Here is a 7,954-nt window from a genome sequence, read left to right as displayed (position 1 = left end):
ACACAACATAATTGTGCAAAGGCATTTGAGGGCCCTTACTGATACTGTGTTGGTCTTGAATTTACCAGTTCTTTGCAGGTATAACAAATCCAGGCATGTGTGTGTGTGTGTGTGTGTGTGTGTGTGTGTGTAATTATTTCTGCAAAAAAGAGATGGTGCAATGTACATATATTATACATCTCTGAGTCACGTTCTTCATTTCTTACTTATCAATGTGTTTATTGTCATTGTGTGCTGTCAAGCCGATTCCCACTCATGGTGACCAGATAGGACAGACGATAATTGCCCCCTAGAGTTTCCTAGGCTGCCATGTTTTTCTCTCAAGGAGCCACTACTGGGTTCCAACTGCTGACCTTCAATTGGCATCAAGTGCTTTAACTGTTGGCCACCAGAGCTCCTTTATCAATAGAGATAAAGGGTGTGTGTGTGTGTGGGGGGGGCTTTACTCTTTTTAAGACCTGTCCATATGCCATTTTAAAGGGCTATTTACCACCCTGTGGTATAAACATAGGAACATTTGTTTCAACACTATTCTGTTAATGAATATTTAGGTTGTTTACTGCTTTATTGGGAGCTCTGGTAGCATAATGTCTAAGGCTCTTGACTGCTAACCAGAAGGTTGGCAGTTCAAACCCACCAGCCACTCCTTGGAAGGAAGGTTGGACAATCTACTTCCGTAGTGATACAGCCTAGGAAACCCAAGGAGGGGTTGGTATGTTTCGGGGCTGACTCGACAGCACATAACAACAACAAATGTTTTATTATTCTTATTGTTCTATAGGAAATACTGCAGCAAATGTCTCAAGCAAATATGTCTTTGCATACCTTTCACAATGAAGTCACTGTGGGTTATTATTTTGAGGAGACACTGTGGAATGTCCCGCCAACAGGGGTGCAGTGATCACTCCCTGCAGCCATGAGCACACAGCTCCCGTTGTGCCCGAGGTGGCATGTGATGGGGCTGCTTGCTGTCTGCCAACCAGGGAGGTGAAACAAGTCGCTCACGGTCACAGTGCATGTCTCCTGTGGCAGATGGGGGTGTATTTTCAGGTCCTGCGAAGCCATTGCAGGTGTCTTTCTCTGAACCACCTGCTCTCATGCTTTGACTATAGTTTCCCCTCAACTCACTACAGGTCCTTAAATGACTTCCAAAGTGTTTGACCAAGCCTCTTTCTTCCACAGTTTAGATCATGGATTATTCCAGAAAATGTGCAAATATGAGAAAGTACACCTCTACTCTCTCCTGTGGACAGAGTGGGTCACTCTGAGACAGGGACAATGGCTCTTCTTCTCTCCACCTGACCAAGACACACCCACTCTCATCCTTCATTTCCCCTTAAAGTGGGAGCTGGCAGGAACCCCCTATGGTGAAGACCCTCCAACAAGAGAACATGTGGAAAGGTCCTTTGCAAACTGCAGAGCTCTGTGTGTGTTTGGGGACTAGAGGTTGGTCAGCTGCAGCGTGCAGTAGAACGGGGCAGCACTGGCCTCGCCTTGTTTATTTGGGTTTCGTCTGGAGCCATCATTTGTCCCCCAGATACTCAGCAGAACCCACAGAAAAGGCCTTGAATTAGGGGTACCAGAACCTATGTCTCAGACCACTGGTTTATAGGTGGGGTTAAAGCCAGGTCCACTCAGTCTCGCTTTGATCCCACACCACTGCTTCCTCCCTGAAGCTCACACCTGGGGCCTCTGCTCACTCCCTGGGAGTTCTCAGGGGCCTCTGGTTACCTAAGCAGCCCAGCTCCTCAGTGGGCAGAGCTGGGTTCTGGGCAGAGCAGCCCACAGCCGTGTGATTCTCCGTCTCTTGTCCAGCGTTTCCTGTTCCAGGACTTATGAATTATTAAGGGGCCCTATGTTTGTAATGTGGGGCTCTCTGCTTCCTCCAAATTAAATTACTGAGGGATATATTTGATTATAAACACACTTAGTAAATGTTTTCATTGTTGCTTTCTGTAGCTTCCTTTGTTCGAAAGTGTTATAATGTCAAAAAGTCAACCGCAAATATGTACAGCCCGCTGTGGAAAATCATTTGAAGAAAACGCTGGGCAAATTAAGTAACCAGAAATGAAAGCCACTTTAGGACAAGAGTGAATATAATTTGTCATCTCTCAAAAAAGGGGGGTGGGGGCTTCTAGCAGCTGGGCTCCTCTGAAAAGAGTATAACTGATAGGGAGTCTGCAGCCAGGATCCACAGAGTTCCCTTTTTCTGTCTGTACCTCACTTTTCCCATCTGCCAAGTGGGGGTGTACAGCCTGCCCTACCTACTGCATGGAGTCTGCAAGAAAAGCAATTTTGTAAGCTGTAAATTATCTGCAGATGTGACTGCCACTTACCGTTTTAACTAAAGTAAACAAGAAAACTTGCAGCAATGCAGTTGAACAACTTTTCAGAAACAAGACTATGGACAGCCAGGCAAGAGTTCCATGATGGCCTTAGATGAGTAGTGCATGGTCCCTGTCTCCTAGGAGCATGAGTCCTAATGCAAGAGCAGACATACAAAACACAAGTTGAGGGTCAATCACATGAGTCTGACTCCACAGGTACAAACCATCCATTATAACCATAGGTACTGGCATGTATTCACAACACTGCCAGGAGGGCAGGGCGGGCAGAAATCCATTGGCAGGTGTGATGCTGTAGAAAAGAAGACAAAGTGGGAGTGGAGAGATGGGAAGGACAGGTCTGGAAGGAGAAGGAAGAGACTAGAAGGGGGAATGGCATATGCACAAGCCCAGGGCATAAGAAGATGCTGTGAGATAAAGACTTGCCCACTGATGAGTTTATGGCTGTGAGGGTGCTGACCAAAGAATCAGAGGTTCAAACCCACCAGCTGCTCTGTGGGAGAAAAATGAGGCAGTCTTCTCCTGTGCAGATTACAGCCTTGGAAACCCTATGGGGCAGTTCTATTCTCTCCCCTAGAGGTGCTGTGAGGTAGAGTTGACTCAGTGGCAATGGGTGAGATCAAGATTCCCAAGTTCTGCTGTTGTTGTTGTTAGGTGCCATCAAGTCATCCCTGACTCATAATGACCCTATGCACAACAGAAGGACACAATGCCCAGTCCTGTGCCAGTGTTACAATCCCTGCTATACCTGAGCCCATCGTTGTAGCCACTGTGTCAATCCATCTTGTTGAGGGCCTTCCCCTTTCTCGTTGACCCTTCACTTTACCAAAGATGATAGCCTTCTCCAGGGAATGGTCCCTTCCGACAATATGACCAAAGTAGGTGAGACAAAGTCTGGCCATTCTCGCTTCCAAGGAGCATTCCGGCTGCACTTATCCCAGGACAGATTTCTTCATTCTTTTGGCAGTCCAGGGTACTTTCAGTATTCTTTGCCAACACCACAACTCAAAAACATCAACTCTTCTCCGGTCTTCCTTATTTATCATCCAGCTCTCACATGCATATGAGGCAACTGAAAATACTATGGCTTGGGTTAGGCACACTCAGTGCTGGGCAGAAGCAAAATCAGCTGTGGACCATCAAGGGCTTTACACAGCATCATAAAGAGTTTGGATTCTCCTCCATAGCCAGTGGACACCAGTGGACTATTTAAGTAACAATTGTCATCATGGCTCTGTCTTTTAGGAAGAGAACCCAATGACTACTGACACAGTACAGCGGGGAACAGATGGATTGGGGATCCAGAAAGATCTGAGTTAACTCCTTAGAAGCTGTGTGAACTCAATCAATTCCTTAACTGTTCTGGGTCTCATTTCCTACACCTGTGGAATGAAGGGACGTGTGCCCACCTGCCTGTGTGGCTGTAAGGATAAAGGAAAACGTGTGTAAAATTTCTCCCACCATGCCTCACATCAAACCTTGAGTCTGAGTGTTCATCTGAGAAGCTGGTATCCACCCCCCCCATGCCCTCAGTAGCAAAGAGCAACCTCCCAGTTCCTGCCAGATTTTTCTGATCATTTCTACCTTTATAGGTTTTTGCCTTCCTTTCTGTGTGGAAATTCTGACCCTTTATTCCCCACTAGACATAGGAGAAAACACATACGAGCAGACAGGGAGGCAGTGTGCTATAGTGGGAAGAACTAGCTGGTGTGACCATACCTTAACCAGGTGTACTTCCTCAGACTCAGTTTTCCCAAATATGAAATGAGAGGTTTGGAGCAGATGAAGTTAGAGACCCCACATAGCTTTGATAGCTTCTCATGATATCCAATGGCCATGTGGGAGGAGGCAGAGTTTGTTTAACAGGACCAAGGTCCATGAGCCTGTCTAAGACCATAGCATGACAAATGGCATTTAATACAGGCTACAAAGGCACCAGATGTAGAATTTAATGGAAAAAAAATGGTGTCTCCGTTTCATCACAAATTAACTCCATCTATCTGCACAGCCTGTGGTGCTGAAGTCATAGCTTGAAATTCAGCAACACGTATGGTCAGCATATGCTGTTTAGTTTATTTTTTTCTTCATCCAGCATTTACTGAGCACCTATTTATGCCCAGAAGCATGCTAATTCCTGTGGACACTGGGATGAAAGAGGTTATCTTTAATTTAGGTCATCTTTCCTCCCCAGCCTTATCATTATCCTGGAGGGTAGAGGTTATATTTTCTTGAATTCTGTTGACATAGTGCTGGCATGGTGTTGGTTTATCAGTAAGATGCTAAATAACAGGAGGCTTGATAATGGTAGTGCTGGGGGGGGCATGTGGAGGTGGGGATGTGTGTGGTGGTGATAGTGAGGGGTTAGGGCTTGTGACACTGGTGCTGGTTGTGGAGATGGCGGTGGTTACAGAAGTAGTGATAGCGGCATTGCTGCTATGGGTGAAGGTAATGATCATGGTGGTGGTGCTGGTTGTGTAACTGGTGGTCATGGTGGCGGGCCTGATGGTAATGGTGGTGGTGTGGGTTATTACTGATGTTAATGGTGGTGGTACTGATGGTGATGGTGGTGGTGGTGGTGGTACTAGTTACTTGTGGTAATTTTGGTGGTAATAGTGCTGATGGTGATGCTGGTGGTGAAGGTGCTGGTTATTACTGGTGTTAATGGTGGTGGCACTGTTGGTGATGATGATGGTGATGGTGGTGGTTCTGATGGTGGTAGTGCAGGTGCTGGTTGTGTTACTGGTGGTAATGCTGGTGGACATGTTGGTGACAGTGGTTGTCTATCACTAGTTATTACTAGTGATAATGGTGATAATGGTGCTGGTAATTATGGTAATCGTGGTGGTAGAAGTGCTGGTTGTGTAACTGGTGGTACTGGTGGTGGACCTGCTGATGATGCTGGTGGTCCTGGTTATTACTGGTGGTAATTATGGTGATGGTGGTGGTGGAGGTGCTGGTTGTGTTACCGGTGGTAATGGTGGTGGACCTGATGGTGATGGTGGTGGTCCTGGTTATTACTGGTGGTAATTGTGGTGATGGTGGTGGTGGAGGTGCTGGTTGTGTTACTGGTGGTAATGGTGGTGGACCTGATGGTGATGGTGGTGGTCCTGGTTATTACTGGTGGTAATTGTGGTGATGGTGGTGGTGGTGGTGTTGGAGGTACTTGTGTTACTGGTGTTAATGGTGGTGGTATTGATGGTGATGGTGGTGGAGCTTGTTACTTGTGGTAATTTCAGTGGTAATGGTGCTGATGGTGAGGGTGGTGGAGGTGCTGATTGTGTTACTGGTGGTAATGGTGGTGGACCTGATGGTGATGGTGGTGGTGCTTGTTACTTGTGGTAATTTTGGTGGTAATGGTGGTGATGGTGATGGTTGTGGTACTAATGATGCTAGAGCTTGTGCTGGTGTTTGTGGTGGTGGTTGTGTGGTGGTGGTGGTAGTGGTGGTGGTTGTAGTACTACTGTTGGTAATGCTGGTGGTTCTGGTGGTGGCAGTGGTAGTTACAGTGACAGTGCATTGAGAGTGGTGCTAGTTTTAGTGGTGATCCTACTGGTGGTGTTGAGAGTGGTCATGGTGCTGGTACTATTGCTGATGCTACTGGTGAGGCAACAGTTGTATTGGTGGTGGTGGTAGTGATTCAGTTTTGGACCAGGAGAATCTTTCTTTTATTCTTTTTATTGCTGATGCCATTGTTTTCTAGTTTTTTTTTCCCCCCACAATGGAATACATGTTCATTATGAAGTAATATAAAATATCCACCAAAAGAATAAGGTAAAAGCTACTCTAATCACACTGCCCAATCACACTACACAAACCTAATCATTTTAAGCATTGTACACATATTTTAAACACATACATGCATCTTAAGATGATTATAGTGATACAGTGTTTTATTCAATGAAAATACACTTCCACATATAAAATAACAAAAGCACAGGCATCACTCCTCTTTTAATACATAATTTCTTTTTATTCTTAAAGGCAGCATATTTTTTCATTTTGGGAAACTACAATTTTCACTTAGCCTGTTCTTAAGCATCTACTTCCCAAATTAGAGCAAGGAGTATAGACTGTGGGGAGGGAAATACAAGAGTTCAAAGCCAAACTCCACTTAGGGTTGGGTGACATTGGAGCAAATTCCTTCATCTTACACAATCTCAATTTCCTCTTATGTAAACTAGATGTTAGAATGCCTTCTTCATAGGACATCATGAAGCTTAGATAAAATGCTGATGTGGAACTCCTAGCCCAGGGACTCAGACATGGTCGGTACTCACCACCTTTTCCTCCCATTCCCTACCCCTCCCTGAGCAATGTTTGTCTTTTGCTTACCCATACAGAAAACTCATAGAGGAGTTATTAATAGAAAGAGGTTCATCTTCAATGTCAGGAGTAGAATACTAAGGGGACTAGCAAAATCTCATCTCTGCCCTGAAGACTGTGTCTGCAATAGCTGTGGGAACCAATGTTTATCCCTTTGCCACCAGTGAGGAGAGAGATGCTGAGAGATGTGAGAGAGATGATGGATGTGTCCATTGCAGGGGTCAGAGGCAAAGGGGAGGTATAATTCTGATTTATTTAATGAGTTGGCAGTTGGAATAAATTTTGTTTGTGTGTGTGGTTTTTTTTTTTTTTTTTTCTCATTGAAACAATATTACAAGGGATAGGTCGGTTCCCATCTGGGTCCTCCAAAGCTGATTCCATCTATAAAGTCCCTAAGGCAGAGTGTGAATAGGGCTGTTTCAGTCTCATCTAACAAATTCTGACATCTGTTAATTATAAACAAAAACAAAAAACCCTTCCACCCTTCTGGGTGAGAACAGTGCCGTGGAATACACTCAACAAAACATTCATAGTGAGAGAGAAATCTTGAATATGAGGGTTGTTTGAATGGACGTGAGGGTCTCTATGAGTCTGAGTCAACTTGATGGTGGTGGGTTTTGGGTTTTGGAGTGGACTCCAAGGTAACTGCTTTTATGTATTTTAATTTGTTTGCATTGTTTTTGTTTTTCAGTGATATGGAACCTTCCAGGATGAACTGCATCCGATATGAGTTTTAAGTGATCAGCAGTACAGACCAATTGGGTGAGGAATCAGTTCCAGGCATGTGCAAAGGTGGTGAGTATCTCTCACACAAGCACTTTCAGAGAAAGCCTTCCTAAGTGAAGATGAAAATGGGTCTGTGTTGAGTTTGGGAGGGAGTAAAGGCGAGAGGGTGTGAGACTTCAGGTCATAGCAGGCATTGATATCATGCAAAATTTGTGGACATTTTATTTCAAAAGTAGACCATGAAGATGACCTGTAGACAGTTTTCACTACATATTAGTTTCCTGGGGATACTATACCAAATTACAACCAACAGGGTGGAATGAAATAACAGAAATGTATTCTCTCACAGTTCAAGAGGCCAGAAGTCCAAAATCATTGTGTCAGCAGGGTTGATTCCATTTGGAAGCTCCAAGGGAGCTACATGCTTCTCTCCACGCTTCTGGTGGTTATTGGCAATCAGTGGTGTTCCTCAGCTTGTAGCTGCATCACCTCAACCTTTGTATTTGCTGCCAACCTGACCCTCTTTTCTATGTGTGTGTCTCTGCAAATCTCTGTTTCTC

This window comes from Orycteropus afer, unplaced genomic scaffold (genome assembly GCF_000298275.1).
Source record: "Orycteropus afer afer isolate SDZICR_OR568_19922 unplaced genomic scaffold, OryAfe1.0 scaffold00128, whole genome shotgun sequence".
In the NCBI taxonomy this organism is placed as follows: Eukaryota; Metazoa; Chordata; class Mammalia; order Tubulidentata; family Orycteropodidae; genus Orycteropus; species Orycteropus afer.
The sequence above is the reverse complement of the archived record's forward strand: the minus strand, read 5'-3'. Positions refer to the sequence as shown.